Raw genomic sequence first — 19,415 nt, 5'->3', positions numbered from 1 at the left:
AAATATCGACCGGCGAACAATACCATCCGGGTCCTCCACCCTCTCTTCATCTCTTGCATTATTCCTTGCAAGCCAAATCTGGTACAAGATCATAATGCCCAAAGAGATCTCCTTCCCACTCAAATTTCCCAGCCAATCTAGAATCCACCCCGTTAATTCCCTTTGTCTGTTCACGGCATGATCAGGGCTTCGAAGCTCCAGATTCGTGTGACTCCTAGCTATCTCCCAAACAGATATTGAGTGAGAGCATCTCCAGAATCGGTGCACCAGAGATTCCTCCCTATTGCACACAATGCATCTCACACCCTCCTTGATATGTCTCCTCTGAAGCTCCTCACCCACTGCCAAACCATTTTTTATAAGACGCCAAACATGAATTTTGGCCTTCCCTGGGACGTCCGCAGCCCATAGAGCGAGCCAGCCTCGATGTTCATCCAACGTCCTCGACGACGTTGCACTGCCTCTTTGCGAGTGAATCATTTGCATCTTCAGGTGATATGCAGATTTAACCGAGAAAACCCCATTTTTGGTGTAGTTCCATGCGATATAGTCATCAGTTCCGGCTCGACCTACGGGGATACTCATAATATCATCCACATCACCTTGAAAAAACGTATCATTCAGCTTCGCTTCGTTCCATCCCTGTCCATTCGGCTGAAGAAGCTCCTCCACCAAACTAACTTCAGTGTGGGGTTTATGACCCAGTGGCCTTTTTAAACCTGATCTTGGTATCCAATTATCCTCCCACACTTTAACCTTACTTCCGTTTCCAATTCTCCAAATCGTTCCCTCTTTGAGCAGATCCCTGCCATGAAGGATACTCCTAAAAGTGAACGAGGCAGATTTGGGACACTCCGCAGTCAAGATCCCCTTCTTCTTGAAATATCGTGCTGCCAACACTCTGGAACATAAGGAAGCCGGGTTTGTGAGTATTCTCCAAGCTTGCTTCGCTAGCAAGGCTTGATTAAAAGCCGAGAAGTTCCTGAAACCCATCCCCCCTCTCCTTTTGGGGGCGCTCATTTTCTCCCAACTAACCCATGGCACCTTTCGCTTCCCATCCGCCGAGCCCCACCAAAACCCCGACGATATCGAAGTGAGCTTGGTGCAAGTTTTATTAGGCAATCTGAAACATCCCATCGGGTAAGCAGGAACCGCCTGTAATACTGATTTTATCAACGTTTCCTTCCCCTCCATCGATAACCCCTGTCCCTTCCAACCATGCACTTTACTCCAGGAGCGCTCTGGTAGATGCTTGAACACCCCCTCCTTTGATCTTCCCACAGCAGTAGGTAAACCCAAGTATTTTTCAGACAAGGCCTCACAGCTTATACCCACAATATTCTTCAGATGTCCACGCACCTCCTCGGGGCAGCCCTTACCGAAATATATAGATGACTTCTGCTTATTTACCCGTTGCCCAGAACACTCCTCATACACTTGCAGGACACTTTTTAGAGCATTTAAACTATCCTCCGTAGCCTCCAGAAAGACAATGCTATCATCAGCAAATAACAAGTGAGTAATAGTCGGATCCGGAGCACCAAAACGGACACCCGCTAACTGCTTCTCCTGTTGCGCCTGCCGGAGAAGGGCTGAGAAGCCCTCAACACAGAAAAGAAACAGGTACGGCGATAATGGATCACCCTGTCGTAACCCACGCGATGGAAGGAACATATCCGATAGACCCCCATTTAGTTTTACAGAGAATCTCGCTGTCGAGACACACCGCATAATCATACTGATCCAGCCATCCGTGAAACCCACCTTACGCATCATATCCTCCAGAAACTGCCACTCCACTCTATCGTAGGCTTTCATCATATCTAGCTTCACAGCACATAAGGCTTTTTTCCTCTTCCTCTTCCTAATAGCATGCACACACTCATATGCAATCAGAACATTGTCCGTAATCTGCCTCCCTGACACAAAAGCACTTTGTTCCTCTGAAATAATAATGGGAAGAATCATCTTGAGTCGATTGGCCAGCACCTTCGAGGCAATCTTATACAACACATTACACAGGCTGATTGGGCGAAATTGAGTCAACAGATCAGGGAGGTTCACTTTCGGAATTAGAACAAGAATAGTATCATTGAAATCCTCCGGGCAGTCCTTCCCCTCCAGAAAATCTCTCACAGACCTGCACACCGAAGCCTTAAGAAGATCCCAATGTTTCTGATAAAACAGCGCCGGGAGGCCGTCCGGACCAGGCGATTTAGTAGGCCCCATCTGAAAAAGAGCAGTCTCAATTTCAGTATCCGAGACAGCTCCAGTGAGTGTTCGGTTCATATCCTCCGTCAGGAACGTGTCCATAAACTGCAATATTCTGCCTGTATCCGAAGAACCCTCAGCGGTAAACAGCTTTTGATAAAAGGACCTAGCCAAACCCCGCATGCCCTCGTTTGTATTGCAGATTGCTCCATCATCACGTCTTAGGCCCCTGATCGTATTTTTCCGCCTCCTGTGAGACGCACGATTCTGAAAGTAGCGAGTATTTCTGTCCCCCGCTTTGAGCCACTCTTGTCTGGACCTTTGCCGGAACATAATTTCTTCCTTTTCATACAAATCGTGAAGCCTCCTTTCAATCACAGTAACCTCCTGTGAGGAATCCGAGATGAGAGCATTAGTGCGAGCATCATCCAGTTTACTTCTCAAATCTTTTAATTCCTTCCGAACAGACCCAAATTTTTCAAAACTCCATCTTTGCATCGAGGCTGACATCTGGTGGAGCTGTCTCCAGAATCCAGATAAGTCCAGCCCAGTAGCTGGACTTAAACCCCACGATCGCTTGATCATATCACCATAGTCCTCATGTTTGGACCACATCTCTTCATAGGAAAAACCCCTCCCCTCTCTCCGATCAGTCGCTGCATTCTCACCAGAGATCCGGATTAACAAAGCATTATGGTCGGACTCCTCTGTAGGGATGTGTTCCACCGTAGTGAAAGGGTACAAATTGTGGAACGACGCTGTCGCCGTCCCCCTATCCAACCGGACCTGAATATTCTCCTCGCCAGACCGCCTATTATTCCATGTGAACATGTATCCCTTATAGCCCAGGTCCGATAGCCCACAGTCAGCTAGACATTCCCGAAATGCTGTCATTTGGGACTCATTGCGTGGATTACCACCCAGCTGTTCCTCCGACCAGAGTATTTCATTAAAATCTCCCGCACATAGCCAGGGTAGATCATCTTGCCTTCTCAAGTATCTCAAAATGTCCCAAGTCCGCTGCCTGAGATCCACCCTAGGCTCACCATATATGCCACTAAACCTCCAGGACTTGCCTTGACAAGTAATCTGTGCATCTATATAGTACTGACACCAAGGTCTCACAGATACCTCCACCTCATCCCTCCACCACAGTGCAAGTCCACCACTTCTACCAACACAGCTCACAGCCACTCCGTTTCTGAAACCCAACCTCCATTTAATCTTATCCATCTCCTTATCACTCTGTTTTGTTTCGCATAAGAACACCACCACTGGGTTGTAAGATCGTATCAGATCTCGAAGTTCGCCTACCGCCGCGTCCAACCCCAAACCGCGGCAGTTAAGGCCGAGCAGATTCATTGTGCTCGGCGGCCCTGATCCTCAGGGTCCGCCGCTGGATCTTCCAACCTGTCAAAAACTGAACCAGTTCGTTGTCTCTTCTCTGCAGACTCATGTTCCTCCTCACCCACAACCTGGACTGAAATTCTCTGCCAAACCTGCTTTGTGCCTCTCTTGCGAGTGATGTTACCCTGTGGAACCACCAACCTCTCCGAGGGAGGAATCTCCTGCAGTTTTCTCTGTCGCATAGTAAAAGTACCAGCCCCCTTGGTAGGGCGCTGCTCCTGCTCAACTTGTTGCTTACCCGCCAACTTGTCCTCAGCCCGAGCCCTGTGGCCCTTTATAGGACTAGATACATCATCTGTATCCCTCCGACGCTCACTCCCACCAGTGCGAGAGGAGCTTGAATATTCATAGTCATTATACAAGGATCGCCTAGGTGGTATATCACGAACAAAGGCACCACCCCTGCTTCTCATATCCGAACCAGAAGATCTACTATAGAAGCTGCTTGATGAGACAGTTGGACGAGCCGGCGGTGGAGGTTTATAATTTCTGGCCGGAGACGCCCGCAGCCATTCCCCCCACTGAGGAACCTCCTCCTTCTCAGCAACACAGCCCCCTTCCGGATGAACCAGCCTGCCACAGTCAAAGCAAAAATGTGGCACCTTTTCATATTTGATATCAAACCACTTCCCTTCCTCATCATCATCTGATTCCCTCAGGTTAACACCACGTAAGAGCGGGTGCTCAACCTTTATATTAACCCTGATACGGAGATCCTTTCCCCATGCATAACCATCCTCATCCACATCAGTGGAGATATATTTCCCAATCCATCCACCAATCAGCTCTCCGTAAACCCTATTCATTTTATCCATTGGAAGATCCAAAACCCTCACCCACAATTCCAGTGAGTCGAAGACCATATCTGAAGGACGAACAGACCCCGCATAATCTTTCAGAAGTATGACGTTAAAATCAAACTGCCACGGTCCATTATGCCTTACGTGTTTCCAATCTCCCTCCGATGAAAATCTGACCACAAAGCGATTCTCTCCAATATCTTTAAACTGGGCATCACAATGCAGACCCCAGGCTTTCACCATGGCCCTTTCAAGAGCACTGATCACCAGTTTACGAGGAGAACATACCTTCCCGACAACCGCCCAGCGGGGTTGTGGAATCCTTGCAGTTTCAATATTCTTGATCACTAGGCCAGAAGCTTCCTTGTCCGTCAGGAGAAGATCACCCATCCTTGCTGATAGACCCGCAGCCAGATCCTCAGCACCCCGCTTTCCAGGGGATCTTAACGGCGTTCTGGCGACACCGCCGTCCTTGCCCGGGGTTTTTGACGCAGACGCCATCCGAGACGAATACCAAACCGCGCACGACCTCGGATCTCGCCGTCGAGATCAGATCCGCCGCCGAAACCTAACCACCCTCGATAGGAAAACCCTAGCTTACCCACGATCGCCCTCCGATCGCCCTAGGGAGACGTCCTTTCTTGGTGGACCCGCTACCAGCTACTAAATATTTTCTTGATGGTAAATGTCTCAAGCAGGAAGACCCTCTTTCTCCCATTCTCTTTTAATCTTATTACTGATATTTTCAGATTTTCTTTCCAAAGAAGCTACTAATCAAATTATTTCTGGTTTGTTGGCTAATGCCATCCCTGGTGGTGTCATGAGCCTCCAAATATGCTCATGATACCATCCTTTTCCTTGAGAAAAATGTTGATATGGCAAGAAACCTGAAGTGCTTGTTGACTTGTTTCGAGCAAATGCTTGGATGCACATTAATTATCACATAATTGTCTTGCTGACTATCAATTTTAGCGATCAGGAGGCCAGACTATTTGCACAGATCTTTAGCTGTAATATATCTGATTTTCCTTTTACTTATCTTGGGGTTCCTTTGAAATTTTTTCTAAACTTAGAAAACAGGAGGAAGGCTTACAGAGGAAGGCTTATTCTTCTAGATAAAATAGTTAAGGGGATTGGAGGTTGGAGAGGTGAACTTCTATCTTACAGAGGAAGGCTTTTTCTTCTACAGGCTTGCATTTCATCATCCCATGTATCTTTTCTCTTTCTTAAGTTTCCTAAATGGTAAATTAAAGCCAATAATTCCCAAATGGCACATTGTTTCTAGAACAATGTTGGGGATTCACACAAATATCATATTGCTAATTGGGATTGTGTTTCTCACAAAAAAGAGGTTTGTGGTTTAGGTATTTAGAATCTAAGAGATTTTAATCTTTGTCTTCTAGCTTCATGGATTAGGAGATATCATTTAGATGATAACAAAAGTTTTAAAATGATTATGGGTTATAAATATGATCTATGACCTAATCTCTTGAGAGCATTCCTTTCGCACTGCTCTCCCTTTTAGAAGGTGTAATGTGGTATGCTTCTGCAGCTAAAGTTGGATATAAATGGAATGTGGGTAATGGAAAAAAAGGTTTTATTCCAGGAAGATAGTGAATGAACAAATGTGCAAAGTGGATGAGGCCTCGCATGGTTCTAATCTGAAATTTTCTGTTAGATGAATTATTTATCATGTTTTGTTCAATCGGTGGCTGAACTAGCTAGTTCAGTTTATTAAAACTGTCCATTTAACCCTCTCGAACTAGGTTTTCGTCCCGCTTTATAAATAAAGTAACCTCACATCCATACAAGGTTCAAATACAAGCATAAAAAGAAACTATCGACCACCATAAGGTCTGCTAGAACCACAACACATCATGCCCGAAAAGAGATAACAAGCGATACAGCCCAAAGACAAAGGCAACTCAGAGGTTAGATGGTGTAGAAATGGGACGAGCTGCCGCAAGAAGATCCTCCAACATGACGTGGATGCTCCATGTTCCGTTGTCTACACAGCGGGTACCACTGCTGCAACAAAAAACTGTCCATTCAATTAATGAGACAAAGTGTCATCTTTGGCTTTTTCACACGTTTGGTACTTATTCTGTTAGATCTATCTATGGAATGGTGAATAATCGATGAATTGTGCCTATATATCCACACTCCTGCAGTTTGGAAGTTACACGTTCCTCCCCTCATTCACATTTTCTTGTGGTTAGTGTCAAATGATAAACTGTTAACAAGGGATAATCCTATTAAAAGAAGACAGGTGGATGATGCTTCCTATTTGTTTTACAATGAACATAAATCGGCTAGACACCTTCTTTTGAATGTGTGGTAGCTAAATGCATCTGGAATATTGTCTCTCAATTTTTGATATAGATATTGCCCATACTTTTGAATTTGTTGCTAGATGGTGGTTGAGAGCGAATAAAAAATATGTGCTGCTTTTTTAATTCATTTGTCTTGGGGACATTGTTTGTCAATTCACAATAGAATCTGTTTCCATGGACTAAACTGGCTAGGTGCCAAGGAAGTTATTGCGTAGAACCTGATGTGTTTGGACTGTTGAATATAATTGGCTAGTCCCTTCCATCATATCGGTTTGGTTAGAGCATGCAATTTCACGTGGTATCAGATCACAAGATCTTAGATTCAAATCCTAGCCAACGCATGTATTTAAAATAAATATTTGCGACATCCTAAAAAAAATCTAACAAGTAACAATACAAGTCTCTAAGACCCGTGCGGGATCTTAAAAAAAGGGCCCACCGGCCTAAACTTGTTTCCAGGGGCTAGCTGACAAAGATCATCCTAGCTACTCATCACCCTGATCTGGTGGATCATTGGCGCCAGTTAGAAGCTAATTGAAGGTGTTCGCCCTGGTGTGTTCCTCTGTGAATCTGTCTCCCGTGCATGTTTTCTTGGTGTCGATCCTAGGTTCTGTAAGACTGTAATTAACCTCTATAGAGCGTATTTTGTCGAGTCCACAGCCCGCTGGCACTGCGACAATTTGGTTGCATGCTAATGGAACGGTTCCGTCCCCTTTTATCTGAAAAAAGATAGATGAGGCGGAGCACTAGGTTTGGCCCTACGTGTAAGTTGTCTGAACCTCAATGCAAAGATATTGGACAGCTTCCCCTGAGAATTTCTACCAATGACTAAGCGGCCGGCCGGGCTGGACCCCGGTGAAGTACTCAACAGCGAACAGTGCACGACTGATGATGGGACTTGCACTGACAGATGATGGCAGTTAATTGTAGACGTTGAACGCTCGTAGCCAACAACACTGTGTATGCTACGTATACGTACATATATAAGCATCAAGAACCCTACTGAAAATTAAGAGAGAAGACGACTGAAATGAAGTTAATTAGACGAGGTCCGCGATGCTCGTCCGAGTCAGACGGTTATACATGCTGATGATCAGCGACTACGATATGTGTGTTCACAAGTTGTAACGGAGCACCATTTCCCAAAATTTAAATTTACAAGTTGCTAAAAATTTCGAAAAGAATTGTGTGTTCACAAGATTTGTGTTTACAATTTCAGCAGCTTCCAGAACCAAATTGAAATACAGTATGGGTGTGTTTGGTAGGCTAGGGCCACCCAGATATTCTCATCTCAACCTAGCTGAACCAACTATTTGTTGTTTGTTAGGCTGGATCGGACCATCTCATCAGCACTACCGAGCTCATATAAAAAAGACCTCCCAGCTAGGACGGGTTGAAAAGTTCAAATCAAGCTTCACAGCTAGCCTAGGCTGAGCTCATCCCGCAATACACCGTAGCAGCGGCCCACGCCCCCTCCACCCCCACCTCTCTCTCCCCTTCATTTCTCCCCCGTTCTCCTCCCGCGACTCCAACCTCCTCCTCTACCGTTGGTTGACCAAGATCAAGGTACACCGGGCAGCAGCTCGCGCCGGCGCCCTCCCGCCCCACGGCCTCCATTCCGTCGGTGCCATCACCCTCCCTCCCTCCGGCGCCCCCCCCGCCCCACGTCGGGAAGAGGCAGCAGCTCCCAGGCCGGTCGTCTCCCGCTCCACACCACAGGCAGGCGTAGAAGCTCCCATGCCAGCTCCCTCCCGCCCCGAGCACCATGCTCCGCCGCCACGGGCGAGATAAGCCGACGCCGTCCTGCGCCACGCCACATGCAGCCGCAGAACCTCCCAGCTCGAGCATGAAACATTGGTCGGGATCGAAATCGAGGCGAGTTCATGTCAATCGGGATTTGAGGACCCGAGTTACTTTTTTATATTTTGTTCAAGGGCTTTTTTGTAAAGATTGGAACTCATGGTAATTTTATATTTTTAGACATAAGTCTCAGCATCTCTCAACATACCAATCCACCAAACAACATCTCAACTCAGCCGAGCTCAATAAACCCAGACTACCAAACAAATGCCAAAACCTCAACATAACTTAGCTAGGGTCAATATGTATGAGGTGAGAGAGCTTCTCGGTACAACCAGGCTACCAAACAGACCCTATGTGAATAGTGTCATTCGTATTTTTTTTTGTCTCTTTGTGATATTATTTATGTTGTGTTTTTATCTTTTTTGTTTCTCTTTGTGTATTACAAAATTGGTTATGAAAATTCTAGGAATTGTAAACTCACATCTTGCAAACACTTACAACTTTTTTTTCTAAATTTTTAGAAACTTATAATTTAAATATTAGTGAGTGGTATTGACGTATTGTGGTATCATGTTATGTCACTGGTAGAAAAATGGTCTTCCGTCCAGCCCCATTAGTCGCCAAAATATAGGAACCGCGACTAATGGGGTCTTTAGTCGCGGTTCGGGTGGCGAACCGCGACTAAAGAGCTGGGCCCGCAGCGCTCGCTGGCCGGCTATTGGACGGGAGGGGCTTTAGTCGCGGTTGGCCAGGCCAACCGCGACTAAGAGTCTCGAGGCCTTTAGTCGCGGTTGGCTAGGCCAACCGGGACTAAAGGCCCATCCCTATAAAAGGGCCTCAGCTCACAGCACTTAGCCATTTGGTGCCACTTCTCTTCACAAGCTTCACAAGGGGGTGTAGGTTTGCTTTTGGTTCCTCTTATGCACACAATGTGTTTGATAAAAATGCCCCAAGAGCATGAAACAAACATGATATGAAGTGTTGGAGCCACACTTGAGCTTCCTTATTTATTTTTTCCTCCTCGATCGCGGTTACCAACTTGAACCTTTTCATGTGTCATTGATAAAATATGCATGTGTGTAGTTCATTGTTTAATTTATATTGTTTGTAGCTAGTTAGTTTAACAAATGCATGATGGTTAATTATATATTTTATATTATAATAATGCAGATGAATCGGCAATGGATGTACGGTAACCGACTCTCCGGCGAGTTCACTACGGGTTTGAAAGATTTCCTCGTAGTGGCTAATGCGAACAAGCGGGGGTTTTGTTATCTCGTCCATGTGTTAACCGTAAGAATCGGAAGGGTTACTCTTCCTCAAGAGATGTTCACATGCACCTGCTTCGGCACGGTTTCATGCAAAGCTATAATTGTTGGACCAAGCATGGAGAAAGAGGGGTTATAATGGAAGAAGATGAAGAAGGGGATGATTTCATCGATGAAAGCTATTTTGCTCATTTCGGTGATACTTTCATGGAGGATGCTGAAGGTGAAGGGGAAGGTGAAGGGGAAGGTGAAGAAGAGGCACGTGATGAGCCCGTTGATGATCTTGGTCGGACCATTGCCGATGCACGGAGACGCCGCGAAACCGAAAAGGAGAGGGAGAATTTGGATCGCATGTTAGAGGATCACGTAAAGGCGCTGTACCCGGATGCGATGATGGTCCGAAAAAGCTGGGCTGCACACTCGGATTTGCTGAAATGGAAGGCACAAGCAGGTGTAGCTGCCTCGACATTTGAAAACTTGCTGAAAATGTTGAAGAAGATGTTTCCAAAGAATAACGAGTTGCCCGCCAAGCACGTACGAAGCAAAGAAGGTTGTCTCGCCCTCTAGGTTTAGAGGTTCGAAGATACATGCATGCATCAACGATCGCATCCTCTACCGCGGTGAATACGAGAATTTGAATGAATGCCCGGTATGCACCGCATTGCGTTATAAGATCGGAGGCGATGACCCCGGTGACGATGTTGAGGGCCAGAAACCCAGGAAGAGGGTTCCCGCCAAGGTGATGTGGTATGCTCCTATAATACCACAGTTGAAACGTCTGTTCAGGAACAAAGAGCATGCCAAGTTGTTGCGATGGCACAAAGAGGACCGTAAGTCGGACGGGGAGTTGAGACACCCCCAGATGGAACGCAATGGAGAAAGATCGACAGAGAGTTCAAAGATTTCGCAACTGACACAAGGAACATAAGATTTGGTCTAAGTACAGTATGGCATGAATCCTTTGGCGAGCAGTAGCTCCAGCCATAGCACCTGGCCCGTGACTCTATGTATCTACAACCTTCCTCCTTGGTTGTGCATGAAGCGGAAGTTCATTATGATGCCGTTGCTCATCCAAGGTCCGAAGCAACCCGAGCAACGACATCGATGTGTACCTAAGGCCATTAGTTGATGAACTTTACAGTTGTGGGGCAGACCCGGTGTCCGTGTGTGGGATGAGCACAAAGAAGAGGAATTTGACCTACGAGCGTTGCTTTTCGTAACCATCAACGATTGGCCTGCTCTTAGTAACCTTTCGGGACTGTCAAATAAGGGATACAATGCATGCACGCACCGCTTACATGAGACTGAAAGTGTATATTTGCCAAATTGTAAGAAGAACGTGTACCTTGGGCATCGTCGATTTCTTCCGAAAATTCATCCAGTAAGAAAGAAAGGCAAGCATTACAACGGCAAGGCAGATCACCGACCAAAGCCTGCGGAACGTACTGGTGGTGAGGTATTTGATATGGTCAAGGATTTGAAAGTCATCTTTGGAAAGGGTCCTGGCGGACAATCAGTTCCGAAGGGAGCTGACGGGCACGCAGCCATTTGGAAGAAGAAATCTCTATTCTGGGAGCTAGAATATTGGAAAGTCCTAGAAGTCCGCTCTGCAATCGACGTGATGCACGTTACGAAGAATATTTGCGTGAACCTCCTAAGCTTCTTGGGCGTGTATGGGAAGACAAATGATACAAAGGAAGAACGGCAGGACCAGCGAACGTTTGAAAGACCCCGATAACCGGCATCCCGAATGGTTTCAAGGTCGTGCCGCCTACGCTCCGACCAAAGAAGAGAAGGTCATCTTTTTTGAATGCCCGAGCAAGCATGAAGGTCCCGTCTGGATTCTCGTCCAATATAAAGGGAATAATAAACATGGCGGAGAAAAAGTTCCAAAACCCGAAGTCTCACGACCGCCACGTGATTATGACGCAATTGCTTCCGATTGCTTTGAGGGGCTCCTGCCGGAAAATGTTCGAGTAGCCATTGTGAAGCTATGTGCATTCCTCAATGCAATCTCTCAGAAGGTAATCAATCCAGGTTCTACCACAGCTACGTAACGATGTGGTCCAATGTCTTGTCAGTTTCGAGTTGATGTTCCCGCCATCCTTCTTCAACATTATGACGCACCTCCTGGTTCACCTAGTCGAAGAGATTTCCATTCTCGGTCCTGTATTTCTACACAATATGTTCCCCTTTGAGAGGTTCATGTGAGTATTAAAGAAATATGTTCGTAACCGTGCTAGGCCGGAAGGAAGCATCGCCAAGGGCTATGGAAATGAGGAGGTAATTGAGTTTTGTGTTGACTTTGTTCCCGACCTTAAGCCGATTGGTCTTCCTCGATCGCGGCACGAGGGGAGACTAAGTGGAAAAGGTACGATCGGAAGGAAATCAACGATATGTATGGACGGCCATTCTCCGACCGAAGCACACCACACAGCTTCCGACCAATTCCAGCTTGGTGGCTCCGTACTTTGAGAAACGAAAGAATATTTTACGCTCGGACAACCCGGGAAGCCTCGAATCCTGGATTAGGAAGGCCGACATGGAGACTTTCGGCGGTTGGTTGAGAAAACATTTAATGAATGACAATAAGGTTGTAGATCAGCTCGTACATGTTGGCCAAGACACCATCTTCGACTATAACGACTTTCCAAGGGTACGAGATAAATGGGAATGCATTTTACACGATCGCCCAAGATAAAAAGAGCACCAACCAAAACAAGTGGTGTCCGCTTTGATGCAACGAACCGAGAATGGGCAAAAGGTCACATATTATGGTTACATAGAGGAGATATGGGAACTTGACTATGGACCCTCCTTTAAGGTCCCTTTGTTCCGGTGCAAATGGTTCAAGCTAACAGAGGTGGGGTAAAGGTGGACCCAGCAATACGGAATGACAATGGTGGATTTCAACAATTTTGGTTACCTTGACGAACCATTCGTCCTAGCGAAAGATGTCGCTCAGGTTTTCTATGTGAAGGACATGAGTAGCAAACCGAGGAAACGGAAAGATAAGAAAATGATCAAGTACATCATGCGATGATCCAAAGCGCCACATTGTTCTTTCAGGGAAAAGAAACATCGTGGGAGTGGAGGACAAGACAGGACATGTAGAAGATTATAATATGTTTGGTGAAATTCCGCCCTTCAAAGTGAACACCGACCCAAGCATTAAGTTAAATGATTAGGATGCTCCATGGATACGGCCCAATCGTAAGCAAGCAGGGACACAAGGGAAGAAATGATGTGTAATAATTTATTGTACCAAACTTTGTTGAATGGATCATGTGAAATATTTTATCCGTGATGTGTTCTGGTGTCCATTTTCGAATGATTCGATTGATTCGAGATAGCACTGATGATACATGAAATTTGGAGTGATTTAGTCATAATCCTGCCTAGGCGTATAATATGCATACTCGTAGTCTTCATAGTCGCCGCCGTTGTACTGGTAGTCGTCGCCTTCTAAGTTGCCGCCGTCGTCGTCGCTGCCGTCGTCGCTGTCGTCGGGCGGCGCTCGTGGCTCGAACTGAGGGTAGCGCAGGCGGGGGATATCGCCGGCCGTGATGTAGTCCATGACGCTCTGCAGAATCCGGCCGTACCACCATAGCCGACGGCCGGCCTCGTGGAAGTTCCCCGGAGGAAGGCCGTCCTCCTCATACCTGGCGAGCGCCCTCTCACGCCGATTGATGAAGAAGGCGTCCCAAGTATGCTGGTTATCGGGATGCCAGCGGGGATTCATCCGCCGCTCCGGCGTGAGGTCGAGGTAGTAGTGGTTCGTGATGGCCGCCCGCGCGCAGTACCTCGAGGGAGGGGAGGGACCGGCACGCCGCCGGCGCTTAGGCTCCAGCCTGGCGGGGACGCGGTAGCCCGGTGGGCAAGGGTAGTTCGAGGCGTAAAGCTCCTCCACCTGCTGGTAGGTTAGAGTGGGTGCGGTGGAAGCCATGAGAGAGTGATGAGAGATTGTAGAGATGTGATAATGCTGGCCAAGTCAGGCTACATATACGTAGTGACAAATGGCGGGAAAAATGGGAGCGGGAAGACAGGAGGCGGGAAGAAAGTGGCGGGAAGAAAGAGGCGGGGAGATAGGAGGCGGGAAGAAATTGGCGGGAAGAAAGAGGCGGGAAGAGCGGGTCGGCGGAAAGACAGAGGCGGGAAGAGGGGGCCGGCTGAAAGACAGAGGCGGGAAGAGGGGCCGACGGAAAGACAGAGGCGGAAAGAGGGGGCCGGCGCCGGAAAGACAGAGTCTCCTCCTTCGAATCTAGCCATGTATCCGCGCCGGAAAGACGGAACCACTTTATTGAACAAAAACAACCGACAACAACTTTATAAACTAAATTTAAACTAATAGAACCGACAACGACTTTATTGAAATTACAATAAAATAGATAAATTACTAGTCTAGTCTCTACTCGTCGTCGGAGGTTGTCTCCGTCCAAATGTCATCCCACCGAGGGTCGCTTTCGGTCCAAGTTGTATTCGGGTTCTCGAGCTCGAAGGCGGCGACGGCCCGACGGTGGCGCCCGTTGGACCTGCGTTGTGCCCTAAGGTTAGCAAAGAACGCGTCGGTGTAGTCGACATCGTTGGGGAACTGCGCCCTCCACCGGCGCATCAACCGCTCGCCGCGCTCGGCGATGGCGATCCTCGCGCTGCAACCGGCGGTGCCGGCGACGGTCCTTGTCGTCGACGAGGCACGGCGGTGGCGCGAGGAACTCCGCCTCCTCTAGCGATTCAACATCCGGGAAGTTCATGTCGCGCCCTGGCAGCCGAAAGCGCCACGCCGCCGCGTCATAAGCGCGCGCTGCCAGCTCCGGCGTGTTGTACGTGCCGAGGGTGAGGCGGAAGCCACCGGCGCGTATCTCGGCGGTGAACCTACCGCTCGGACGCACTCGAACGCCACGGAAACCGGACGCCCCTCAATGACGTGGAGGCATCCCGGAGATGAATGAGCGGAGGCGGTGGCGACGTGTGTTTGCGCCCGCACTCGTCGCTCTATATAGCGCACGCGGGGCATGGCACGTGTAAGCAACGGCTACACACGTCGCACGCCGGCGTCGGCGGGGTGAGGCACGTGGAAGCAGTGGCTACACGTCGCACGGGAAAAAGACAGGAGGCGGGAAGAAAGTGGCGGGTGGGATAAGGATGTTTGGGTAAGCTTTAGTCCCGGCTGGATGGTGCAACCGTGACTAAAGCTAGCGGGAAGAACTGGCGGGAAGACTAAATGTTTGGGTATTTTTAACATTTAGAAATGAATTAGTTTTATTTTCCTGAATTTTTTGATATATTATTTGTATTTTTAACATTTAGAAATGAATTAGTTTTATTTTTCTGAATTTTTTGATATATTATTTGTATTTTTAAGATTTTGAAATGAATTAGTTTTATTTTTCTGAATTTTTTGATGTATTATTTGTATTTTTAAGATTTTGAAATGAATTAGTTTTATTTTTCTGAATTTTTTGATGTATTATTTGTATTTTTAACATTTTGAAATGAATTAGTTTTATTTTTCTTAATTTTTTGATATATAATTTGTATTTTTCACATTTAGAAATGAATTAGTTTTATTTTTCTTAATTTTTTGATATATAATTTGTATTTTTCACATTTAGAAATGAATTAGTTTTATTTTTCACATTTAGAAAATGAAAGAATTTTGAAAAAGGCCTTTAGTCGCGGTTGGCCTGGCCAGGCCAACCGCGACTAAAGGTCATTTCCGCGGGAACCGCAAAAAGTGGCGAAAAAAGAGCTTTAGTCGCGGTTGTTTTGGCCACACCAACCACGACTAAAGGGGGGTCCCTATATATTCTCGCGGCGCGAACCGCCGCGCCATTCTCTTCTTCTTCTTCGTCTCTGCAGCGCTCGCCCTCGTCGACGTCGTCGCCGCACTCGCCCTCGTCGTCGCCGCGCCCGCCCTCGTCGTCGCCGCGCTCTCGTCTTCGCCGCCGCTCGTCGTCTCGCCACCGGAAGCCGCCCGTAAGGGTCGTCGCCGCGCCCCCCGTACACGCCGTGCCCGCCGTCGACAAGCCGCGCGCGCGCGGGCGTCGCCGCCGCGCACACACTGCGCGCGCCGCCGCCACCACACGGGACAGAGAGAGGAGGGTCGGGGCCGCCGCGCGCGGCAGTCACGAGGAGGGGCCGGGGCCGTGGCCACCGCCGCGCGCCGCCGGCCGCCGCCGCCGCGGTCCACCATGCATACGGGAGATAGAGAGGGGCGCCACAGTACACACGCGCCCCTCTCAATTCTTTTTTTTCGTTTTTTTAGACTTAACAATTTAACTTTAATTTTAACTTAATACAATAAGTTTAACTTAACCAAAAATTAACTTAATTAACCAAAATTTTAACTTAACAAATTTTTAACTAAAAAAAACACCGCGACCCGCACAACCGGAGAACGTAACCACCGCGCGTATACGGAGGGTTGGCGAGGGGGAAGCGCACAACTTTGTGCGCCGCGCCCCCTCATCACCTCATCCGTATACGCGCGGTGTTTTGTTTTGGATCGAGGCGGCGGCGGCGAGGGAGGCCCCTATATATGTGTGTTGTCCTCGGCACCGCCACCACCCTCTCCAACCCCTTCCTCGCCCCCTCCTACGTAGTACCCTCGCTCCGCCTCCTCCTGCTCCGCCCTTTCGCCACCGCCACCGCCCCCTTTCGCCACCGCCACCGCCCCCCTTCTTCACTTAATTAATTTGTTTTTACTACATGTTTTCAGGACTGACATATGGCGGACGATAGAGCTGACCCGATTATGGACAACTATGATCCGGACGCTGAAGACCATATGTTCGGCATCATAAACGGCGATATTGTATATGTGCCGACCGGACAAGAAGAAGATGATATCTCTTCTTATCCGAACCTTGACGGTGAAGATGAAGGGCGCCGTCGGCAAGATGATGCCGAAGAAACGTCGATAAACGACGATCTTCAATTGGAAGTAGCAACCACCTCCGGCGCCGAGGTATATATATACATTGAGCCTCCGGTGATACAAACTAACCGATTTGAATAAATATGTGTGTACTAACGCGCGCGACTCTCTTTCTTATTTTAGCCCTCGACCGGATCGTCGAAACAATCGAGTACATCGTCAAAGCGTGACGCAACCAAGACGATGAAACAAGGAGAAACATGCACCATCGAGGTTGTCGACAAGTGCAACCGGCAGGCCGCCGGAGCCCCGCAAGAACGCCACCAAGTTTGTCAACCAATGCGGAGCCATTGTTAGAGATAACGTCTCGATCACCGTCCAGGAGTGGAATGAGCCAAAGAAGCAACGAATTGGTTTCACTTTTGTCGATAAGCGAACAAAAAAAGATTGCTTCAACAAGCTTATGGAACATTTCGTTCTACCTCCGGAATACAACAAATTCAATGAGGAGGGTAACAAGATTGAGGAAAACAAGGAGAGGAGGAGGCTAGTCAAACAAGTTCGCTCTTCATAAGATGTCCGCGGCATTCCGAAAATTCAAGCAAAATCTAGCCCATGACTTTGTCAAGGAGAACAAGACTCCGGATTTCAAAGGACAATATGAGAAACTGAAACATGATTGTCCAGAATTTGTGAAGCAAAAGAAATCGGAGCAGTTCCTTGAAATATCGAAAAAAATAAGGAAAATGCGGCTAAGAAGGAGTACAATCATATTATGGGGCCAGGAGGGTATCGCCTTTGGGAGCCTAGGTGGGAGAAGATGGAGAACGAGCCGAGGGCGCGAGGAATCCGTCCGGTACGGAGGGATGGGACCCAAGGGCCAAAAGCTGGTGGTACGGGCATGGGGGATCGCTGAACCCGAAGACAGGGGAGTGTGTTTACCGGGGCAAAATAATTAAACCCACCCAAAAGCTTATTGAGGCAATGAGGGATGCTCAAGAGGGAAAGATCAAGTTCAACAGAGAGAACGACGCGCTGACAAAAGCCCTCGGGAATCCTGAACAAGGAGGACGTGTACGAGGCATGGGGCACATTCCGTGGAAAATAGGGTTCCCCGTAACGATGACCCGTACGGTTACAGAAGCCGTAAGAGAAAGATGGATCGGGAAGCATATGTTGTCGCGCGGTTGGCATCGGAAATAGATGTGATGAATAAAACCGTGAGTGTACTAGTAGCCGAATGAGATGCAGCTCGGGCGCATCATGAAGATCATCCATTGGATCTCGGAAGCCAGCAGCAGAAAAGCAGCGTGGCTTCCACGGAGGCCCCACCGGCTGGTGCACCGACGATCGAAATTACTGCACCGGAGCCTCTGGTGGTGGAAATTACTGCTCCGGAGCCTCCTCGCTACCCCGTGGACGATATAAAGGAGATGAAAGAATGTCATCTCGTATTATCCTATCGGGAACATGTCCATGAAGGTAGCCATCGGCAGTGCTTTACCATGTTTACTCGGAGCACTCCACCACAACAACCCCATTCAAGATGGCTATGCTCGTGTCACGGTGGAGGACATAGTCCAAGGGTTTGAGGACCTGGACATTGACATTGCTACACCCGAAGGGGCGAGAAGACTTGGAGATGTCAAGCGCCAGCTCATTCTATGGCAAAAGAAGTTTATCAAGTTTCCAGGCGAGGCGCCAACAAGTCCACCCCCCTACGGTGGTGGTGGCGGTGGCGGTGGTGGTGGTGGTGGTGGTGCTTCACCTACACCTCCTTCACGTGAGCCGACGCCGCCCCCCAATTCACCTCCGGCGGGTAAGCAGCCGCCGCCCCCCATCCGCCTCGGGCGGGTAGCGCACGCCGCCCCCAATCCACCTCCGGCGAAGAAGCAGAAGCAGTCCTGGACTATCAACCTGGACCCTTATGTACCTAAGACCACAAAGGTACCGGAGCCATCACTGAAGCCTCTCCCCACGAGGCCTTGGGAACGTACTGCCAAGGAAGTCGATGGAGGCGCTGATGAGGCGCCAATGAAGGACGTAGTATTTACATATGTGGAGAATGGCCCTCTCGTCGAGCCTGCGCAGGAAGAGGATCTACCTCGACAAATGAAAGGTCTCGCTAAATTGGTACAAGGGTTACATAAAACTTAAAAACGCCAAAGACTATATTTATGCGGAAGTTAGATATGAGCATCACTTCAAACATTACTATATAACAATTCATCGGAGTGAATTGTTCCAGCTGTTCAATCTGCGCGAGCTCGACAAATATATCATCGCTTGCTACGTTCGTAAGTGATTTATTAATTTCTACCCCATCTCGTTCATTGCCTGCACTATATATATATACATACATATATATATATATATATATATATATATATATATATATATATATATATATATATTCCTAACTATCTTGTTGTGTACGCTATTATGCGGAATGAAGAAGCGGGAAATGCGAATAAGGAACATCCATGATGTTGGGTTCATTGACCCACACATCGTTAATTCATATGTGTTAGAACACCACCCCGCCGACGTGGAGGAAGACCTGTGGCGGTTTCTTAGAAAACAAGAACTCAAAAGTGATATTCTATTTCCTTCCCATTTTGGGTGAGTGTTTCTGTCTTGAGCACATTCTCTTTTGTTTACTCCATGCACGGTATGTGGCTAATCGATGAGTTATGCATGATCGTGCATGTATCGT

The sequence above is a fragment of the Lolium rigidum genome, chromosome 7, assembly GCF_022539505.1.
Source record: "Lolium rigidum isolate FL_2022 chromosome 7, APGP_CSIRO_Lrig_0.1, whole genome shotgun sequence".
Classification (NCBI taxonomy): Eukaryota; Viridiplantae; Streptophyta; class Magnoliopsida; order Poales; family Poaceae; genus Lolium; species Lolium rigidum.
Note: the sequence above shows the minus strand (reverse complement) of the source record.